This window comes from Nematolebias whitei, chromosome 3 (genome assembly GCF_014905685.2).
Source record: "Nematolebias whitei isolate Nwh7 chromosome 3, NemWhi1, whole genome shotgun sequence".
Classification (NCBI taxonomy): Eukaryota; Metazoa; Chordata; class Actinopteri; order Cyprinodontiformes; family Rivulidae; genus Nematolebias; species Nematolebias whitei.
The window spans coordinates 28,792,576-28,815,412 of record NC_056500.1 but is presented as its reverse complement, the minus strand read 5'-3'; the positions used below and the strand labels follow the sequence as shown (position 1 = coordinate 28,815,412).

Genomic DNA, 22,837 nt, shown 5'->3' with positions numbered 1-22,837 from the left:
AACAGATACTCTGAGGGTCACGTGTCACAGATATGTCACCTTATTTTTGAGGTTGAACCAAAACGGCTATAACGCTGTCTTTTTGTCATAAAGCAGGTGGTGGGTTATAAGCATCCTTTAAATGAATGCTAGACCTTTAATTCCCTTTTTTGTCCCTCCTTTCTCAAATTGTGCCAATTAAATAGCAAAACAATGTTTTTCCTGAAAAGAAGCTCATATTACAGCTTTGAGCTAAAGCAGAGAAAGTAGCAGAATCTGTATCTGTGCCACGTCTTCTGAGAGATTAGCTAATGCAACAGCAAGCATCTTTTTTAATAGAGAAGGCATGAAGTTGAGTGTTTGAAGACGGGGGTAGGGGGCCAGAGAAGAGACGCGAATGAAGGTGCTGACCACAACAAAACAGAAAAACAGAGTCAACAAAATCTGAAAAAGAAACAGGAAAGCCTTCAGCTGGAAGAAATAAAATCGCAAAGAGAAGTTGCAGAATGATCGATGAGAAACAAAGTAGAACGGTGAGCTGGTTAAAGATCCATGATGACAGACTTATGGAAGAAAGGGGAGCTTCAGGGAGATTTTTTTCAAACATTGTGCGCTTCAGAAGAGAGTGGACTGTAACCGTGAGAGATATGTAGAGCTGGTTGACAGCCACGCTCTGTTATCTCTCTAAAGTAAATCTCACGACAAGAGGGATTTCATCAATGCGTTCACTGCTGCAGCTGCCCCGACTAATAGAAATGCCTGAAAGAGCACGCGCATGCTGACGACGAAGCAGCAAACTCATATAATGTACCAAAAACACACACCCTGAGATGAAGCAAGGAGTTGACCTAATGTCACAGGTTTTCATCTCCTCTCAGCTTAGTGATGGAAAACAGAAGGAAGGTGGAGGGAGGAGGAGCAAGAGGAGACAGACTGTGAAGAGAAGGAGGAGAAGGACTCAGCTGCTCTCCCTAAAGGCCTCCCAGAAAGAAGACGAGTGGACAGAGTCATCTTGAATCTCGGGGCGGAGAAATTAGAGAAAACATAGACTCAAGCCGAAAGGAGCAAACGTCCGCGAAGCATGCACAGAGGATGAGCAGTCAGGGCTCCTAAAGGAGAACACTATCAACAATACATCCTGAGGCACTAACAATGCGTGGCTCATTAAAGGGCCTTTTTAAAGTATCAAGGTTAAGCTCTGAGCACTGACAAACTGGGCCAATGTTGTGTATTAAACTCCAATATGTTCTGACAACATGGAGGAACTCAGCACAGGCCGTTCCAGGATGAAACAGAATGAGTTACACTGAACCACATTAAAGAACTATAGATCTGCATTAAATGAAGGAATGCATATCGCTCACCAACTTGCTGCTTGAAAATAACGTTATGCACAATATCATGAAATATCTCGAAATGTCATCCTCAGAGATTATGGTTTACTCTCAGCTACAAAATTTAGTTCAATATCTGTTAAAGTGACTCAATTAAAAGTATTTTGGTTGTTTTCTAAGGTCAGTTGACTGTGACAACTAGTTTAAATTGGACTGACTCTAAAAATTGACGAACTGTCTGTAGTGTACTTATATAGCGCCCTTCTATCTTATCAAGATACTCAAAAGTGCTTTACAACACAATCTGTGCCGTCATTTACCCATTCATACAGGACTCTACTAGATCTATATACAAAAACTAATCAGAGCTTTATCACATTCATACACCGGGACACACATCAGAGGCAGTGAGGGGTTCAGTGTCTTGCTCAGGGACACTCCTGCATGGGACTGCTGGTGGAATCGAACCCCTAACTCTCTTATTGGAGGACACCCGCTCTAACAACTCAGCCACAGCTGCCACAGACTGCAGTCGTACACCCAGTAATTATGTCTTAGAAGATTCATTAAAATCCACCCAGTGAATCATGAGATATTTCGTTAACAAAAAAAATTGACTCCAAGTACCGTGTTTTTCACCCTATAAGTCACTTTTTTTTGCATAAATTGCATGCCCTGTGACTTATACACCGAAGCAATGTTTTTACAGATTTTTCCCAAATTTATAAACTAATTTTTGGCAGAGATATGACCATTTTCATTCATTCTGACTGAAAATATTGAACACTACCATTATCAGCCACTACATGGCATTAAAGTTGTATGGCATGTCATTGTATCATGTAATAAGTAAAAGTGGCTATTAATTGCCTGGAGCAACCATCAAATCAGCTTCATTTCACTGTGCCATCCCGGTGAAATGCAGACAATTTGACCATTGAAATGTATTTATTAAGGAAAACTTCAAATGAGACACACCTTTACTATAAAGTCAAGCAAATAAATAATTGTTACATTTTGACGAAATGGACAGCGAGTCGCCCTCTGCACTGTCATGTTTCCGCGTATCATCTTTTGAAAATGCAGCTGATTTGACAGTCAAAGTGCATTTATTAAGCAAAAGTTAGACTGAGACACACCTTTGCTATCATTTCAAGGAAACAAATAATTGTTTTTAAGTGTTAAGCTTGTTAAATTCTTGTTAAAGTCCCCCGTGCACGCCCCCGCGGCCGCCATTTGGCAGCCAATCAATTTTTGGCAAAGACCGGCCCACATTTCTGTGTTGACAGCGGTGACACATAACAAACGCAACGCATCAGCGGTAACGCATAACAGATGCAACATATACGGCCAAGCGATGCATTTATATATTTTTCCACTTTATTAGACATATTCGTACTGATGCGACTTGTAGGGCGGTGCGACTTTTACGGCAGAAAATATGGTAGTTAATGGCAATAATAAATAAAAAAAACTTTGATAAGTTGTGTGCAGAATATGTGTTAGAGATCAGTCTCAGCTACAACCACACCAAACTTTAGGTTAATATCTGTAAAATCCACTGGGCTACAGACATTTTTGTGTTTTTAAGATAATTTAGCTGTGGCAGATATCTTGAACAGCTGTTACCAGAGGTTTATCAGTTGTAGATGTACATTCAATTAATACTTTCTACGTGTTTTATTAAAATTCATCTTGTGGTTCATGAGATGTTTTGGTAACAGACAAGCACACAGCAAAGCTCAGACAAAGGCAAAAACTTTATTATCTGCCATTGCCTTTAGTGATCAAATGTCCCATCCATGCACACAGACCACACACAGCATACAAATTATGTATGGGCTCTTTTGAAAGTTTTTACTCTGACATGCTCAGCTGAAAGATCTGAAAGAGACAACGGTGGGAGGATGACGAGAAAATCCTTTTATTGTTGAAAACTGAAAGGGACAGAAGGAGGGGGAGCTCTGACCATGTGCTGCCATGCAGGAGGATTGATCCAACACTATGATCAATATGGGTTTTATTCTGTTTATAAGAGGAACAAATAAAATAATAAGAAAAATTTCATCTAGTGGCATGAGATGGCAAGCCTCATGGTAATAGTGTCTATCTGACTCTGTCTCATGGCTTTCATTATAAATTCACAGCATTCTCCTGATGTCCAGGAGCAGCTTGTTCTCTTCACCTCAGACTGTGGCAAACAGCGCCGATGAGAAAGAGCACCTGTCAAACTGAGAAAATGTACCAGGCGGGGATTAAATGTTAGTGTATATGTGTCTGCATGGCATGAAGGGATATTTATAACCACATAGATCTAAAGGTTGTGATCTATTTTGGCAAACAGAACTCTGTATACTTCCCAGCAGCAGTGTGCAATCCTCCTCCACACTAAAAAAAAAAATAAAAAATGGAGCGAGCTCAGAGTGTTCCAGCTTTTCTGTGAGCAAAGCCTCTGCACAGCGAGCGTCGGCCGAAACAACAGAAGAAAAACTCACCACAGCTGTGACTCAGTTCAAAGCCGAGCCTACTTCTGATCAAGCGCTTCTGACAGGCAAACAGAATCCGTCTGCTCCTGAAGAGAAAGAGAGCGAGATGCGAGGCAAAAGAGACGAGAGAGGAAGAGGAAGCAGCGTGTTCTGAACAATCTCATCACTCCCATCTGTCATGGTTAGACATGGACACATCCAGCTGCAGATTTATTAGATCAAATCAGGCGGAGACAAAAGGAAGGGAGGGATGCTCTTCCAAGCTTTGACGCCTTTTCAAATGACAGGCTGAAGGAAAAAAAAAATCCTCATCTTCGTTTTGAGGCTGCATGTCTGATATTTCAGAAAGTGCACCCACAAACTAAAATGGCATCATTACCATTTTGTCAAAGAGACTCAACCATTTAAAACAGATTTGATGAAAATTGATAGTGATAGATCAGCTTGCTGTAAAGGAATTTATTTTTCATTTTTAAAAGCCTTTCTGTTAGTGAAATAAAACAAGTGCTTCTGCTTTCTCTTCCCTAAAAGGTTACAATTAGCATTGCTTGATGAAATGTGTATCACCCTCCACCTCAAAGCCAAAGTTTTAAACAAAGATCTTACGTGGCCTGTTAGTGCTCAAGTTATATGATAGGAACAAGCCTAAGATACTACTACACCCAATTTTAGCTCAATAATCTTATTAATGACAGTTATACGCATTGTAGTGTTTTCTAAGATTGATTAGCATTAAACAATGATGAGTTGGACTGAAGTCAAAAATTAATCGGGCAAGCATGTACCTACAGTAATAACTATCAGAGAGTTTCATCAAAATCTGTCAAACTGTTGATGAGCTATTATGCTAACAGACAGGTAAAGAAACACACACAAGGGAATACATGATGGTTGTGTTCACACCTTTTGAGATTGTTTTTTTGTTTTTTTCATTCAACCTTTATTTATACAGTTTAGTCTCATTGAGCCAAGAGGACTCATTTACAAGAAAGATGTGTTTTAGATAGACAACATATATAGACAACAATTAAGTACAATAAAAATGCAGTTAAAATAAAGTAGTGTATAAAACAATAAATCAAGGGGTCATAAAACAAGGAAAAATACTAGAAACAAGAACATGTTTGCTTTGATGTTTCTATTGACATTATAAAATGTTTAAAGTCCCCTAAAGAAATTAAGGTGGACAACTTTCTGTTGCAAGGTGTTCCAGGTTGCAGGAGCTGAGTAAGGAAAGGCCTTTTTGCCAAGTTCAGTCCGCACTAAGGGAACGCTGCAGGTAATGATGGCCTGAGAGTGCATGTTGTAACTGCACTGACAACATGACAAGTAGGAGGCGATATAGCAGACAAGGAGTGATTTATAGATGAAAATGAACCAGTGTGAGAGCCTACGTGTAGATGACCAACTGACCAGTGAATATGTGCAGTGATGGGTAGTTACAGCCAGTTATGAATCTTAATGCACCATGGTAGACATCATCCAACATCTGCAAGGAGCAGGCGGGACATTCATGTAAATAATGTCACCATAGTTAATGGCCAGTAGGACGGTAGCGGTTACAAGGCGTTTTCTGGCATTCAGAGTTAAGCAAGATCTATTTCTAAAAAAGAAACCCCATTTTAATTTCAGCTTCTTTATCCAGTTTTCAATATGTGGTTTAAAAGAGAGATCAGAGTCAGAGTCACAGATTCTTTATTGTCATTCACACCACATGTGGTACATGTGGTGGAGCAAAATTATGCATCAACCAAAATTACCAAGTATTTGAAAGAATCTACAAACTCAATAGGACACCAAGTACGGATAAGATATAGGAAGAGTTGCTAGCACCAACTTTCTCTTTGAAAACAACAGCCCTTTGGTTTTATCAGCATTTATTTGTCAGCATTTTTCAGGTGTCTCTTGTAAATGAGTCCCGAGACTCAGTGGGACTAACCACTAAAATAAAGGTTGAATGAATGAATTTAGCACCAGTTTGAGATGGAATAAATCTGACTGAATGATATCAAATGCAGACTGGAGAAGCTGGAAAATCGTGGCAAATGTGTTAGCTCGGCAATAAACAACAGTGTCATTGGCATAGAGATGCAAGGATGCATCAAGAACGTTTTGACCTACATTATTTATATAAATTGTAAAAAGAGTGGGTCCTAAAACTGAGCCTTGTGGAATACCATTAGTGACTGTTAGGTGCTAGATGAAGTACCATTACATTGAACACATTGCCTCTGACCTGAGAGATAGTTTGAGAACCAACCAACAGTGTGATCTGAGAGCTTGTAGCGTAAGATGTCATGATCTACAGTATCAAAGGCTTTGGACAGGTCTACGTAAAGCGCAACACAGTAATCCTTAGCGTCCAATGTTTCAACATCATTAAAAACCTTTAGTGAAGCATTCATTGTGCTATGTTGTTTCTTGAAGTCAGATTGGAAAGATAAAACAACACCTTAAATCTTTACGCTCAGTCAAATTAAAATCAACTCCAAAATAATAATTGACCTCAACCTAGCATTTATGCAAGGTATAGAGAGGGATACATAGGATGCATAAAACAGCATGAAATATTAGGGCATTTTATTAGATTAGAAGCATATCCCTTTAGGTTTTATTTTTTAGTTTAAAGATGCAACATGCAATATTTTTTCTATTCCCATGTGTCATGTTATTCAAGAATAAATTAATGCATAATGGCTCAAACAAGAAAAGGTTTGTAGCGTTACATAATCATCATGTCACATGTAAAACTTATTTTGGTGGAAACAGTCCTATCAACATATTGGTCTTACTGAGGGACACACCATGCTGCAAATTTTCCAGCGGTGCTGAAGTCCTAATCAGTGGTGGGTTTGTAGCATTCACAGAGGAAAGTAGGATTGTTACGAGTTACACAGTTGTCATTTGCATCCCAGGTTCTCTACAAATACCAGTCTGCTCTGCTCTGCTTCTTCTGCTCTTTCAGACAGTGACACACTCACTTGTTGTTGCTGACAGAATATTCTTGTTCATAACTCCAGCAAGTTATAGTTACTGATTGCATCTAGACGTGTTACGCGCACCCCTCCTGGGCAACAAATATTACTACAAAGCAAGTTATACAGCTACACAACAGAAGCTGCACTACAAAAGTTCAACTCATCTGCAACAAACAGACAAAAACTTGGTAGCAAAATTTTTATGAATGACATTCAAAGTGATGTAGTAGCTATTTTTAGGTATGTTGTTACTCGTTACCCATTATGTCACAATGTTTCACACTCCTGGTCAAGTAGTTTGCAAGCCTGAATCTAACCAAACTGTAACAATAAATACAGTAGTCCCTCACTACTTCACAGTTCGACATTCGCGGACTCACTCTTTCGCAGTTTTTCAAAGATTGTCAACTTTAATATTACGCACATGATTGGGACAGTACGAGATAAAACGTTAACAAAAAAACTTCGGACAAGCACTGCCCTTTTGTAGTTTTCTTTCAATAAGCCTGCCCTACATTGTAACGCAGGTCAAAAAGAACTACATTACCCAAAAGCCAACAGCGATTCTGGCCACTGCTTTTAGCTGAAATGGAGGGAAAGTTTTGCAACTCAAATCTACGCAATCTATTAAGCTCAAAGAACTTAATTATGACTTTTTATAACTGTTTATTGTTATCGCTGTTGTCCACTGTTGTCATCATTCTTTGTTGAAATCACGTCTCTCTTGTAAATGAGTCCTCGAGGCTCAATGGGATTTATCTGTCTAAATAAAGGTTGAATGAAAACTGTCTGGAAAGTTGCAAATAATCCTGAAGCTGAACTCATCTTTCAAGTTGTAGTATCTTAACTGGTGAGTACTTGGGCTGCAGTTGATCCAGACTCAGTGTGACCCAGATCCTGGGACCTGCAGGGTACAAACTGCGATGGGGTTCAGCCTGGTTCAGGTCACGTAGTGCTGATCCAGACTGGGCCAAGATAGTGGACTAACTGTCAGCCTTGCATGTGGTGTCCTTCCTGGAGCGGCAGCATGTGCACATTAACCTGTATGTATGTATATATACCTATTGCAGGGGTGTGTAGAATGTAACCATGCGATAATCGAGGGACTCCTGTAAGTGAAAAACTAAATAACATCCATTCATGAGTTCAGAGTTCACTGCTCTAGTGAAAGTTTTACAAAATCCGTTGAGAGAAGAAAGAAAGTTTTGTAGGTAATTTTTAGGACTATTTCACAAATGGCTGTGACACTGTTGAAAGTACAACAAAAGCTGATATGCCTTTAGAAATCATTTGAAGTAATAGATAAAAAGAAAGATCAGCGTGACTGCCTAGTTCAGTCGTTCCTCCCTGTTCCACTGATCTCCACTCCAAGAAAGTGATGGGATCAACTGATTATCTGATTTATGTTCAGTGGCTGCGAAGCAGATAAATGTGTGCTTCAGTGTTTGTGTGACGGTGCGACAGTGCGTGTCCACAGAGCAAACGAAGAGGAGCAATGCAGGCAGTGAACTAAAATGAGAATTTAGACAGTTCGTTGGCATTTTTAGGTAACTTCAATGGGTTCAAAGACCAACTTGCTAATGAAAGAAACCAGAGGAAAAGAAGGAGGTGTTTAAAATGACACCACAACAGATTAATCTTACAACGCAACAAAAGTTAACGTTCAAAGATTAAGCTGTCGTCCATGACAGCACCCATTTGAAAAATGATTTCTTAATTCAGTTTAATACCCTTTCATGGGGTTAATTGGGATTGACCAAAACACATCTAGTTGGACTGAGGGGGCTGATCTATAAAAAGAGACCGCTAAGACATTTGATTAAAAAGTTGTGTCCTAATTTAATTGACAACTTCTTTTGTAAATGCAACAAAGGAACAATGAGAAGAAAAATGAGACACAAAGTGACTTTTTCCACAAGTGGCCTGACAGCAGAAACACTCTGTCACACGGTGTCATGAGTTAATCTTATCTTGCTCATAGTTGCATAATTAAAGAGAGCTGATAAAGCTTCATCTCGTGTGCACGGCTCGTTGTATGAAAGTAATTTGTAACCTGAGTCAAGGCGCAGGACGCAGCTGGCTTTTCACAGCACAGTAAACCATGACCGAGTGGCTCAGCTGCTGCAGATCTGCATTTTAACAGAGACGAATTGACTGATAATCATTCAAAATTAAAGTCATCTGTGGGTTTGCTTTTCCGTAGAGTGAATCGGTGTTTTTAAGATGGAACATGTTAGAAAGCCGGCATCTCTTACAAGCTACGTGTCCGTTCTTTTTCTTTCTTTTATTTTAAGAAGGAAAATAATAGTTGATTTTGTGTGTGCGTCGGTGTGCATGTGTGTGATGTTGGAAACAAACTTCCAATGTTCAGAGTTTAATACATATCAAAAAGCACTGAGCCGAGATGAGGTAACATCAAACCAAATTAAACTACAATACAGAGCGCCTCTTTGTCTAGGATCAAGCCTTATTGTGGTATTGCTTTATATTTTGGGGAAGACAATATTGGTTGTTGCTGGGAAATGGCAGAAATAATACAGAATGAAGTCATTTGGGCTGGTACTGTATGTTTTCTCCTTTTAGTCTGTAGTTCACCCTGAACGGATGCTGCTTGGACACCACTGCAACTGAAAAGAACTACAAGTGACAAAGCAGAGCCCAAGACTCATGACTTTCACTGAAAGGTTCAATTATTATTTCAGCATAACAAATAATGCATGTTTGGCTTTTAAGGTTAGGTTAGAACAGTGGTTCCCAGCCCTGTTCCTTGGGGAACGCCATCCTGCATGTTTTAGTTGTGTCCCTGCTTCACCACACCTGATTGCAATGAGTGGGTGATTAACAGACTTTAGCAGAACTTGAGAAAGTAATTAAATTGCTGAATCAAGTGTGTTGGAGCAGGGAAACTGCTAAAACATGCAGGATGGCATTCCTCAAGGACCAGTGTTGGGAACCACGGGGTTAGAGTTGCGATTTAGCAGCATATTTCATACATTTTGTCAGTCTATTACTTGTCTACTACACATAATAATGCAATGTTTACTTTATTTGACTAACAATTCTTGAAATCCATCCCTGTTTTAGCAGTGACAAACCTAAACTGTTTGTGAATTTTGTCTGAAGCTGCTGTGGATGCTGTGGTCCTAACATGTTCAGCGTTATTGAACCCAAGTACAGACAGACACGGGGAGCTCAGGGATAAAAATAAATACATTAATTTATTAAACAAGAAAATCAAGAGACTGACATGGCAGCAAACTTATAAAATCAAAGGATCAGGGAGAGAACAGGAAAACAGAGCATGACGGCAATGGGAAGCACATTCCACAGACAACGAGGAAGCAAAGAGACTGAACTTATAGGGACACTAACGAGACAATATGACGAACACCTGAGGTGATTAGGATTGGGACCAGGTGAAAGTAGCAGACGGAGGAAAAGTACTGAAATGACTGACAGAGGGAGAGATGAGAAATGACACAGGAAGACAGGAGAAACTAAAACACGACCAACACTGACACAAATACGAAAAAAATAAACACACAAAAAGATATAACAGGTCCAGGGGAGGGCCCTGGCATGAGTCATGAACTCTGTTTTCTTCAGCAATCTCAGCCCGGATGGTCGATCCATATTGAACAATGTTGTTTTATGACTGTCCAGTTGCTGCATTTCAAGCTGTCAGTAGCAATAAGTATACATAAAATGAAACAAGGCGAAGATCTTGACAAGAATATTTAAACTCCCCGGAGCACGCTTTTTATCTGATAAATCATCTCAGTGTTGGACACCAATTGCTCTACTGCACTCAGTTTCCACTCACGAACACTGGAGGTGTAAATTTTACAGTCTTTTGGGCTAACTGTCTGTTTGTCTGACATTTTGATTTGTAAATTGAGGTGGAGCAACGTTTAGGAATCAAGGGTTTTTATTAACAGCCTCTTTGGAGGCACTGAGCCAACCAACCAACTCCACGCAAAAAGTAAAAGATGCTTTCTGATCTCTGATCTCCTCTTCAGTGTTTACACTCTCACCTACACTCAGGAGATGTCTTTGCTGCTGCCGTTTACAACTTATGTAACTCTACAACCATCTCATCACGTATTCTTTCATCCAGAGACCTGGAAATCATAAAAAATGTAGCACTCAAAGAGTAAAAAACCTCAGCTCTCTTCTCTCTTCATCACCTACTATCTTGCTCAGGTGTTCTCCAGTCTGTCCAGTGGAGTCCCACAGGACTTATCTTGGGGTTAAACAAGCTTGTTTCGTCTAGTGATGGGTTGAAAGATGTTGGAAAGATATAAAACATACTGTACATATGAGATTCTGTCAGAAAATGAGAAGAACCACAGAGCTTTATACTGGGCTGTGTCATTAGCAATTGAGAACAGGTAGGATGATTACAGATTGCTAAGAGGTGTGTGTGACCAGTACAACAATAGGGCAATGAGGGCAACAATAAGTGGGGAACATAGCAAACTTAAAATTAAAAATGCCAGGAAAACAGAACGACTAAGAATGAGATACTTCCAAACATCTTATCTAAAAATGTTGCAGAAAAACTGGTTCATGCACTTGCCATGTCTAGCCTGAACTATTGCAATGGTTTATTATCTGGATGTCCAAATACTTCTTTAAAAAGTATTCAGTTAATCCAAAATGCTGCTGCCAGAGTCTTAACTGGAGTTAGTGGGAGAGACCATATCTCTCCAGTTTTAGCTTCTGTCCATTGGCTCCCTGTCAAATCCAGTATTGAATTCAAAATCTTACATCTAACTACAAAGCTCTCAACAACCTAGCTCCATCTTATAGTCGAGATCTTGTGGTTCAATATTTTCCTCAGAGCATTTCACTCTCAAACTGCAGGCTTACTCATGGTTCCTAGAGTTTCCAAAAGCAGAATGGGAGGAAGATCTTTCAGTTTTCAGGCTCCTCTCTTGTAGAACCAACTTCCAGTTTCTGTCCGTAATGCTGACACATTGTCCAGTTTTAAGACTGGGCTTAAGACTTTCCTTTTTGATAAATCCTATAGTTAGGGTTGGCTTGTTATGCTGCTATAGGCTTAGACTACTGGAGAACAAATTGACCTAATTTTCTTAAATGAATTGCTAAAATTGAATAGTTTTCATTTGAAATTATTTCTATCTTGACATGTGATTCTCAACCTGCCATTGTGTATCTGTTCCTCCTTCCTGTTCCTCTCAAACCCAGCCAGTGGAAGCAGATGGCCATTTGTCCTGAGCCTGGTTCTGCTAAAGGTTTCTTCCTCATGAGGGAGTTTTTCCTTTCCACTGTCGCCTTCATGCTTGCTTAAGATGAGAGTTCTGTGATGAAGTTAAACTCAAAGCAGCCTGCTCCTCAGATTCATAGTGTTAAATTATTATTTTTATATATGAATGTTTTTGTTCGGAGCCCTGAGATGACTTCTGTTGTGACTTGCTAAAATAATTGTAACAAAAAATACTTTTAAACTGAAAATAAGGCCCTACAGAAAACTCAAAAGGACAGAAAGAAGAAGTTAAAAAGACCAAAATCCAGGGTTTGAGGGGTCAAAGTCTAGTCTTTCAAAGTCTGTCAAAGTCTTTCTTTAAGTCTAGTTCTTCATTCTTGAGGTGTACAAGACCTGGAAGGTGGGTCAGGAGCAATAATGAATTCCTGCCGTCTTTACGGTCTGTTGCAGTTCGTTCTTGACCTTTGATCCTGATTCATCAACTGCTCTGTTGAACTACATCAGCAGATCCCATGACAGACCAAACTTCCTCACTTGTTGCATGGACTATACCTTCTACAGGACCTTCTTAAGGATAGAGGAGATGTTGTTCGATCACTTCAAGTTTTAGGAGATGGTGCTTCCCAAGAGCTTCAGAGTCTCTACAGGTAACACAAGGAAGCCCTTCATGGTAATGGGGAGATGTTTTTCTCCTGAATTCACCTCCAGGTTCAGTTCCAGCTGCTTAACCACCTTCAAGCCTCGTCATTATAATAAATAAGTCAGACATCATAAAAGTTCAACTTTGAGTGCTGAAATGGTTAATAAGTGAAAATAATTTTTTTTTTTTTTTTTTTTTTTTTACATAAAGTTAAAAAAGATGTAATTGTTTTGGGCTCTTTCACTATCAATCATATCAATTATTGTCATTGTTAGAAAACAATGAGATCATGTTGGAACATTCACAGTATTTATGTACCACCAGAAATATTTCCCCAAAATAAGTTGTGTGCCCAATAATACGAGCATGATGTAATAAAGAGACTGATCTAATGACACTCCTGCAACATAGAGATGCAGCATGGATGTTTTGCCATTTTGTTGGAGTAATCTGAATTATTTTAAAAGGATAGGGAAAAATATATAATAAAATAAATAAATATAGAGAATTATGTAGATGGGGCTTTAATTGTTTTAATAGTAATGTTACTTGTAGAGAAAAAAATCTGATCAGAGCTGCCAACTTGCAAGCCTTTAATAAACTGGAGTACAAGTGTGAACATAATTATCCTCGTTGGGCAGAGGGCTAAAATCACTAACTCAAAGGCAATTTACTGCAATGTAAAATTTTAAGCTGTCATCTAAACAGACAAAATGATGACATAAATTGGTCATCAGCTACTCTAATTACCAAAAATCTCTTCATCTGCTTTGAAAACCTGAATTGGTCAATTTCTAATTTAATACCTCTGCTTTGAGTCAGTTTGGTTTCAAATACCACAATAAAAGCTCTAGTTGCTTATGGCGCTGTTAGATTCAGAGAAATAAATAGCTCTGTAATGACAAACTGCACTATGCAGCACTGTGTTTCTACACTGCCTTGCTAATTTGTCATGCACCTCAGCACACTTTCCACTGTAAGATGTTGTAGCATCATTTTGAATAAAAAAAATTGTTTCCTCTCAATTAACATCCAACACTTGTTTTTCTAAGCATCATTTAGAGATGTGCTTAAACTTTCAACCACTAAGGTCACCAGGTAAAGTTTTTCTTCTAGAAACCAAGAAAATACTATCAGCAGTTTTTACATCTGTCAGGAGTTACATGTAAAAGCATTTTAAATGTGCCTAAAGTCATTTATAAACAGCTAAAATAGTAAAAGTTGATGAATAAATGGATACATACAAAGAATAATGAGATTATTGGATGAATGATTAAATATAATTTGTTCATTGTTCATTATGCAAATGCACTTCACAAAATCATCTCATTCCCATTTTCTTATTTCCAAATACATTGAAAAAAATGTTCACTTTGTAATGCCATTTTTGGGTATCATGTAACTCTTTTGTCACTTAAATCTTTGCTGGCAAATGCTGACTAAACATAAGATGAATGTTATTTTAAAACTTTGTAATTGAAACCATAAAAGTTTGAAAACTACCTTTTCAAACAAGGTCAGCCATTTGTCTCTGTCACCACAAATGTCAATCACATTTGGAGCTGTAAACAAGTGTAAGACCCAGATGTTCCCTGAGCCCTGCACTGAGGCTCCAGCCACATCTGAAATGGCATTACACCAGTCAGTGAGTGGGAGGACAGTCAGGATGTGCACACAGCACCACCATTGTTCCAGCTGGACTTCCAGTAGCAGATGACGTATCAGCATGCCTGCAGGTACTGAAGCCCCCAAATGCACTCCTCCACCACTGTATCCCTCCTTCCGCACCCTCCATTTGCTCTCCCCCGTCCCTCAAAAAGCTGCAATGCCTCTATCTTGCTGACAGCAGATGCATCTCTGTTTTACCGCCCTCATAAATACTCCGCAACTGAAAACAATGAGCTTGTCTGGGTATCGGCGGTGCTAAGCTGAAGTAATGTCACTACACAGGTGGGACAGCAGCTTTATGTGCAGCAGAAAGGCTGAAAATGAAAAGGTAAGCGTGGGCATCGTAATGGACAAGACTAACAGGCCTGATTCAACGACACACTCCGAGGGACACAGACCCGTCAGCACATATTTCATTACTGACACATCAATCTGTCAAACAAGGAGGCTAAGTGGCACCTCGGGTACCATTAAGCGCTTTTGAATAATTGTTTTTGCTTCACTACTTTTTTTTTTATCCTCGTGATGTTTGGACTATAGCCGTTCTTGACAAGTAAGCAGGAATACAGCAGCACAGACGAGAAGAGGACGCACACAGTGGCAGTCATCTGATTTCCAAAAGGCTAAATGTTAAAGCTGACACATTCTATCAGTTGGAGCAAGATCATTATTTATCTTTTATATTTTCAAGAGAACAAAAAAGGGTCTTGTCTGATTTTTGCCTCCAAAACTTGTTTGTATTTAATTAAATACTTTTTTTTTTTTGCCTCCACTATTAAAATGGTTATCATTTTGCCGCAGGAGCATGATCCATTCATTCTAAACTGAATGGGCAGCTTTTCACAACCGATTATTTTCAACACATTTCAGTGAAGTTTTGTAAGGATGCACAGATAATTGTGTTTCCTTAAACGCCACTTGAAGGGCATGCATTTGCTGGTGTGTGTGTGAAATATAAACCATTGCTCCACAATTCAGTCTGCCTAATTATCCAGGAAATATTTTGCAATCCCAAGCAATCCCACGTGCAGTTCTCCTGGGGCGTTTTCTTTTCTTTTAGAACTCAGTTTGACTTGCAACGTTTGCAAAATTTACATTTTTATCACCTGCCAAGATGAAAGATAACCAATTGTGTAATTGCTTATGTGCGTGTTTGTCTGCCTGCCTGCACTGGACGGACTTTAATGAAACTTTCTGATAGTAATCATTAGATGTGGAGTCAACCCAGCTCAAAACGGCCACTGCAACAAATCATACTAGAGGTCAAATATGGTTAAAAGTAAATTTCAGACAACTTATGTTTTTACTTTTATCCTGAAATGTGAGCAAAACTATTATAAAACTCAAAGGTTGTTTTTTTTTATATATATAAGAAGTAAAAACAAAAACGTTAACCCCTATATAAGCCTTTTTTAACAAACTTTTAATTTACCCAGCACTTGTAATGGTATTTCTTAAAAAAAATAAAAATAAAAAAGGAAAAATAAAAAACGACATTAACTGAACAACTTAAAAACAAGCTTTACCAACTGAAAAGCCTTTGGCCTATATGAAATATAGACATTATTTTTCCAAAGGTTTTTTTTTTGCTTACTTCACTTCCCTGTAAAAACGTCTCAAGATAAAAGTCCAAGACGACTAACTGAATGAGCAGCAACTCTTCTGTCACAGCAGCGTACAAGAAGCAGGCATCATGGTGGAAATGGTGAAATTCAGCAGTTCGGTTGGTCATTTTAAAATGTACCACATATGTGGATCTTCATGCTTTCATTATCAGTTAAATGCTGGTCAATTAATGGTACTCACTGCAAATGATAAAAATACATAAATGTTGGGTCCTGAACTATGGCAAATGGTGCAGTTTTAAAGAGGTTACTCCAGATGTTTCCCAGGTGTATTGATATGCATTTCTAGAATGCAGGTAGGCATTCCATGTAAACAAAGCAGTTGGATGAGCTTGTCAAAAAACAGCGTCAGTCATGTGATTGACCTACGTTAGACTGGCCATTGTTTGTGTAGGTCAGGGGTCTGCAACCTGTGGCTCTGGGGCCACATGCAGCTCTTTAGTCCCTCATCTAGGAAGCTTTGACCAAAACTTGAAGGAAATCTAATTACTTTGGTTTTTATACCAACAACAAAAAAGACTAGTTTTAGTTTTGTTATTTTTGTCAATTTTCTGAAAATGTTTGAAAGACACTATTTTTGCTTCATCATTTCAAAGAGCAATACTTAATATCACCTCACATAAAAGGCCACATAGTCCTGCAGAGTTCAGTGTTTTCATTTTCATTTAAAGGTAGAATCTATAAGTTTTTCTTCTTTACATCATAATTATTTTTTGTCCCAAAATGTAAAAACATCAATAAATGTTGAAATCAATTACTGAGTATTATTTTTAAAATGTCACCCCCATTGGTCAGAAAAGCCCCATCCAACTAACTCAAAGTGGCCCAAGGGCCGCAAGTTGATCAGAACAGTTGTAGCAGGTTTTGCGTCTTCAAGCTCTTTTTAATTTAATGAGTGAAGGGCCAGAAATGGCTCTTTGATCAAAAATGTTGCAGACCCCTGGTGTAGGTAAACAAATACAGTGGAACTGGACAAGCGATTGACATGTAACGAATTTGTCTCTAAACATAAAAGAAAGGACAAAGATCAAGACAGCTGTCAAGAATAAATATTAGGGATCAAGCAGGATGCCAGAGCGCCATCAGAGTTCAGTCCAGATCAGCTTTTGCTAAACTGCTAAATCTGTAAGTTTACTGCATCAAAGATTTTTAACTGCATCCCAAATGGCTTTTCTATGAACATCTACATCTTCAGTTGCTTCAGCTATTATTGTAGGTAAACAAACTCATGGTATTTGGCAGCCGTTCACAAATTTTGCTTACAAACTTTTGATGTAAGAACATAGTAACCATTAATATGAGAAACAAAATGTGCAGATATCGTTTCCTTTGATTGTTTTAACTAATTAGTATATTTTAACATGGCACTGCAGAAACCTTTGAGAAGATCAGTGGCTGATATGTACAGAGCTGTAAAAGTCTGGGTACAAAAACATGGAGGAAGTAGTTTTCTGGTGCACTTGTTAGACATTTTATATCTACTTTGTATGCACCAGGAAAAAGCCACTAAATAATGAAAATGCTGTACTTATATAACAGAAAGTTGCGTCTTGAATTGCACATGCCTTGTTCTGAGTGCAGTGTCAGGTCTGTGACAAACAAGGCATGAAATTAAAGCCCACTTTAGGTTAATCATCAGAGTCCATGGATGCTGCACTGAAAAACTGTGCATGCACACTGATACAATCAGGAGCAGAGCCAGTGGAGGTCTGAGCAAAGGTTGAGAAACGCCATGTGGTCCCACTGAAATAACTGCAGGGATCAATCAAAGGCTGCCTTATCTCTCCCACCAAGTGTTTACATCATTAAATCCTAATTGAAACCTGCTCACCAAAGGCTCAAACACACACGTATGAACAGAATCAGCTACAAGAATTAAAAAGCACAGAGACAGATAAGGAGAGCTGGTGTCCATAAGAGTTAAAGAGCAAATCGATCAGTCGGGACTGCACCATGACGGGGTGAGGAGCAGCTGAGGGGGTGAGCTGGTGTCCCTGCATGGGATGGATTTCATAGTTAGGTGGGTGGAAGGTATAATTCACAAAAGGGAGCAAAAAAAATTCAACACCACACGCGCTTTTTGCATAAAGGAGGAAAAATGGACTCACCCAGGACTTGAACTTGCACTGTGCCTTCTGCACATCTACAAGCCTGCAGGCACTCTGCTCACTTGTGGCCGTTTCTTCTGGTTGTGTTGCTCCTCTTCTCCATCCGAACGCAGCTTCCTCCCTCCTCCTCCTCTTCCTCCAGCAGCAGCAGCAGCTGGACTGGAGTGCTCTCACTACTTCTTTCTATCTATGCTGATCCACCGTTTCGGAAACGAGGTCCCCAGTTCTCCACTCTCTGGTGTCTGTCTTGTGCAGAGAAGGCAGCAAGAGCTCCTCTTTCGACAGCTGTCTCCTTGCTTTGTGTTGGGGGGAGGCGGTGAGGGCTGCCACCCGCGGCGGCGGCGGTGAGGGCTGATGCTGCTTGGGTTATCGGCTTGCATGTGTGTGAGGGATGTGGAGCGTGGTGTGTTTGAAAGAAGATCCGACTGCTCTTCATTGGAGCTTCCTCTCCCTCTCTCTCTCTCTTAGGATGCTACATGCTGCGTTCAAGTCCCGTGGAAGATTTCCACCTCCAAATATTCCGCCCACTTTAGTTTTCCTTGGGAGAACATGTAGATGGTAAAATGGGAAGCTTATTGACAAACATTTATAGCAACATTAAACTAATATGTTGATGTTAAATAAATAATCTAAGGACCACAGATTAGCAACTGAATTAAAATGATTGAAATAAGATACATTTTGAGAAGCATAAACAATATACTCGTTTGCCAAAGCATTCATTTTAAACAGAAAATGCGATTTGAAGGTTGGAAAAGCTGTATTTTCCTCTGTCAACGTCAATATTTTTGTCTCTTCAGTCTAGTTTGGAATTTTAACAAACACGTTAACATAGGCCTATTGTTTCTAAAAAAATAATTAAACCTGGAAAAGGGGTTTAATGAAAGCAGCATTCCTCAAAGGAAAGCATTGCTCTCCACTTGAATAGCAATGTCACATTCTGGTGCAGTGGTTGAACCCAAATGCAGGCATGACTCGGAGACCCATGAGCTAAAATGAAAACACTTTAATTAAATAAACAAAATAACTGTTGTGGCAACAAAACTCACTTATCCAAGAAATCCGTAGAGAAACACGAGGAGCCAAACGACACATCACCAAACAATGTCCAGACAACAAGAAACACTCAGACGCAGACTTAAATACAAAAATACTAACAAGACAAGTTCAGGCACCTGTGACGGATAACAGGTGTAGGAACCAAGACTGTTTTCAAGAGGAGCAGGACCAAGACACACCACAAGGGGGCACTATCTTCACAGTATCCACCCCCACCCCACCCCCCACCCCCACCCCCACAAGACATCCTCTGACTCCCCAAGGGGGGGACCAAAGCATGGAGGGCACATGGGGAACACAAGCAAATAAAACAAATCCCAACAGGATTGAGCCTGGGAATTAGACACAATAAAGGTAAACACTAAACCATTCAGGTAGATGATCGGAACCATCCATTGCCAAGGAGAAGCTCTGGCAGACAGCCGGAAGACCGTCTAACACGTGGCATCAGTTCGGGTGGGCGGCTGGGAGACCGTCCAACATGTAGCATCAGTTCAGGTGGAGAACCAATGATGATAGACACCATGAAAGACACAGACAACCATCCAGCATGGGGAGGAGAGGCAGAGGAACCAGGGGCTCTGCAGCAGGTGCAGGAAGCAGCAGACCTGCAGCAGGCACAGGAACCAGCAGGCTTGCAGCTGTCTTTGAGACCAGGGAGGCTGTTGCTGTCATTGAGACCTCAGGAACTACAGCCACCGTCGAGACCTCCGGGGTAGGGGGAGGCATAGCTGCTTCAGGGGACTTAGCCACTTCAGGGACTTAGCCACTACAGGGGCCTCAGCCACTTTGGGAGGAGTGGAACCCTCATGAGGTATGGAGCCCTTAAGAGGCGTGGGATCCTAACAAGGCATGGAACCCTGGGGTTCAATGGGTTTAACTTGTATAAATAAAGGTTGAAATAACCCTCACAAGGAGTGGAACCCTAACAATGCATGGAAACCTGAGAAGACGAGGAATCCTCATGAGATGGTGTGGAACCCACAGGAGGCAGCGTGGAACTCACAGGAGGAGTGGAACTCTCACAAGGCATGGAACCCTTGGGAGATGTGAAACCCTCATGAGACGTAGAATCCTCACTAGACATGGAACCCTCACGAGGTGCGGAGACCTTGAGAGGCATGGAATCCTCATGAGGCAGCCTGGAACCCTCACAAGGTGTGGAAGCCCCACAAGGTGTGGAACCCTCATAATTAACTCCCACTGGGAGACGTGGAGGTGGGTTGTTGTCAAGTTTCTATTGCTTTGTCGACTGAGACGGGTCCTTGGGAGGTTCAGCCTCATCAAGTCTATGCCGCTTCCTCGGATGAGGTGGGTCCTCAGGAGGTTCAGCCTCGCTTGACTGAACAGGCACCACCAGAGGCAAAGGAGGAAGAGCTGCCGACACGGGAGAAATGCTGGGAGCAGGTGGGTTGTCACAGTTGACACCCACTGAGACACTGAAGACAGGTGGATCACTGTGGCCAGCCCAGCATCCACTGAGATGCTGAGGGAAGGTGAGTCATTGCAGCCAACACCCACTGAGATGGTGAGAGCAGGTGATTCATCAAGGCATCTGAAACACAGAGGGCAGGTGGGTTGTTGTGGCAGACACCCACTGAGATGCTGAGGGCAGGTGGATTGTCGCAGCTGACACACATTAAGATGCTGGGAACAGGTAGTTCATCAACACCAAATGAGATACCGAGGGCAGATGGGTCGTTGTGGCCGACACCCACTGAGATGCTTAGGACAGGTGGGTTGTTGTGGCCAGCATTCATGAGACACTGGGAGCAGGTGTCCCTTGAGGATTAGCCTTGCTGGGCTGAGTGGAAAAGGTTGGGGGTGCAAGAGCTACTGGTGGAAGTTCAGTGGACCGGTTCTGGGTTCATCATCGGCTCCTCCGGTGGTGTTGGTGTGAGCTCCTCAGGTTTGGGCTCTGCATCCTCCTCAGATGTCAATTAAAAAAACTCACATGAGGAGCAAAGCATCAAAGAGGAGAAAAAACTAGGCTTGAAAGCCAGACGGCTTCCGATGAGCTGAGACCTCCCCCTTTCCTCTTCCTCCACCAGAAGAGGCGACAGCAGGATTTCCACCTTCAGGCTGTGGTGTCATTGTCTTTGGACAGGTTCGGTCCAGAATCCGCTCCACTTGATGACAGATTCCTCCTCCTACACTTGCTCCCACTGGGCAGTCCAAGCGGCTTCTTGGGCCAGGTACTTGGTCAAAGTCACCCACCTGCTGGGTTCATGTTTTGGTCTGGGCATTCTGACACAATCTGGTGCAATGGTTGAACCCAAATGCAGGCAGGACTCAGAGATCTAGGAGGTAAAACAAAAAATTGTAATTAAATAAACAAAAGAGCTGTTGTGGCAGCAAAACTCACTTATTCAGGAAACATGTAAAGAAACACGAGGAGCCAAATGACATCACCAAACAATGCCTAGACAACGACAAACACTCAGACACAGACTTAAATACAGAATGCTAACAAGACAAGTGCAGGCACCTGCGATGCATAACAGGTGCATGAAAGGAGACAGATTATGAGGAGCAGGACCAAGACTCACCACTAGGGGGCAATATCCTCACAGGCAAAGTTCTCAGAGTGCGTGATGAAGATGAGCCTCTACTACTACCACACCAAAACATGTTCAATATATGTACAAATGGCAGAAAAATGTATTTGCTTTGACTGATTAGCTTTGGCAGCCATCATTACTCTGTTTTTATTTTTAAAAAAAAATCTTTCTATTGATTTTTGAACATACAAACAAAAATGAGAATACAAAGAAAAAATACCTTCCGCACCAGATCAGTCACATTATCATTACTGTTTGACATGAAAAATTAATCAGTTGCAGATGAGGAGCAGCCAATACCTTTTTTTAAAGTTTCTTCAAAATTTGTTAGGAGGGTCACAATATATTTTGCAAATAGACAGACAAGACTGACATATTTAAAGCCAAAGTTTTAAAAGAGCTCTTGCAAATGGTTTATTGTTCAGAGTATTTATTTGGGATTAATCTCAGTTACTACTACACTGAATTTCTGTTCATCTGTTAAAATGGTTGGTGTAGTTAATTTTGTGTTTACTCATGTCACTTTGTAGAGGCAGCCAGCTTGAATTACGTTTGCTTCAAAAGTTTGTTAATATAGATGTACATTGATTATTTTCATAGAGCTTCATTAAAATTCATATAGCGATTCACGAGATATTTTGATAACAGACAGACAAAATAACACATGCACACAATATCTAGGCAATTACATGATCACCCACCTTGGAGTGGGCAATATACAGTCTGTTGGATGTGAAACCAGTTTCCCCATCCATGACACTTGCTTCTGGTTTCAATGGACTCATATTTTCTGAAACATTTTTACTCACAACTGTCTAACTTGATCTTTGTGCTATTAGTTATGAAGGCAGTACCATACATTAGGCCTGAAAATAGTACAAGTTTCTATCCAATCAGCTCTGGTATCTCTCTCCAGTTGGTCACTTCTGTCTCTGATGTGACTAAGATGACATTAGGCAATTGCCAAATTGAAAACTCAATCTGATTATTAAAACAACCCTTCACACAACAAGATTTATGTAACTACTAAATGTGGTTTTAAATCAATCAACTGATTTTATTTTATAGTGGAATTTTTTTCACATTTTCACTCCATTAATTGCTACTAAACAGTCAACTGTTTATATATATATATATATATATATATATATATATATACCCCCCCCCCC

General features: G+C 40.3%; 1 protein-coding gene across 1 annotated transcript in view; it reads right to left on the bottom strand.

Moving 5' to 3' along the window:
• The window catches only part of lingo3a (leucine rich repeat and Ig domain containing 3a), a 54,421-nt gene extending 35,993 nt beyond the window's left edge, over window positions 1-18,428 (bottom strand). The window contains exon 1 of the mRNA XM_037674780.1: window positions 18,049-18,428. The gene's annotated coding sequence lies outside the window, so the exon portion shown is untranslated. The remainder of the gene's footprint in view (window positions 1-18,048) is intronic.
• Window positions 18,429-22,837: the final 4,409 nt, after the last annotated feature.